This window comes from Chiloscyllium plagiosum, chromosome 32, assembly GCF_004010195.1.
Source record: "Chiloscyllium plagiosum isolate BGI_BamShark_2017 chromosome 32, ASM401019v2, whole genome shotgun sequence".
Classification (NCBI taxonomy): Eukaryota; Metazoa; Chordata; class Chondrichthyes; order Orectolobiformes; family Hemiscylliidae; genus Chiloscyllium; species Chiloscyllium plagiosum.
Window position 1 is genome coordinate 30,238,897 of NC_057741.1, and position 202 is coordinate 30,239,098.

The window sequence follows — 202 nt, forward strand, 5'->3', positions numbered from 1 at the left end:
TCCAAAGGGACTCGATGTATAAAGATCTGGGCAATGGGGGAAAAAATACACCCAATGCCACCCCCACCCTCACCCTGATGGCCTCCTTTGTGTGTGGCTGCATCAAGCTGTGCGTGGATCCCTGGTACGCAAACACCAAGTGTCACTACGTACTGAGGTTCTACCTGTCCCCGGTGTTGCGAAGGATGGGCCTGGCCTCGCT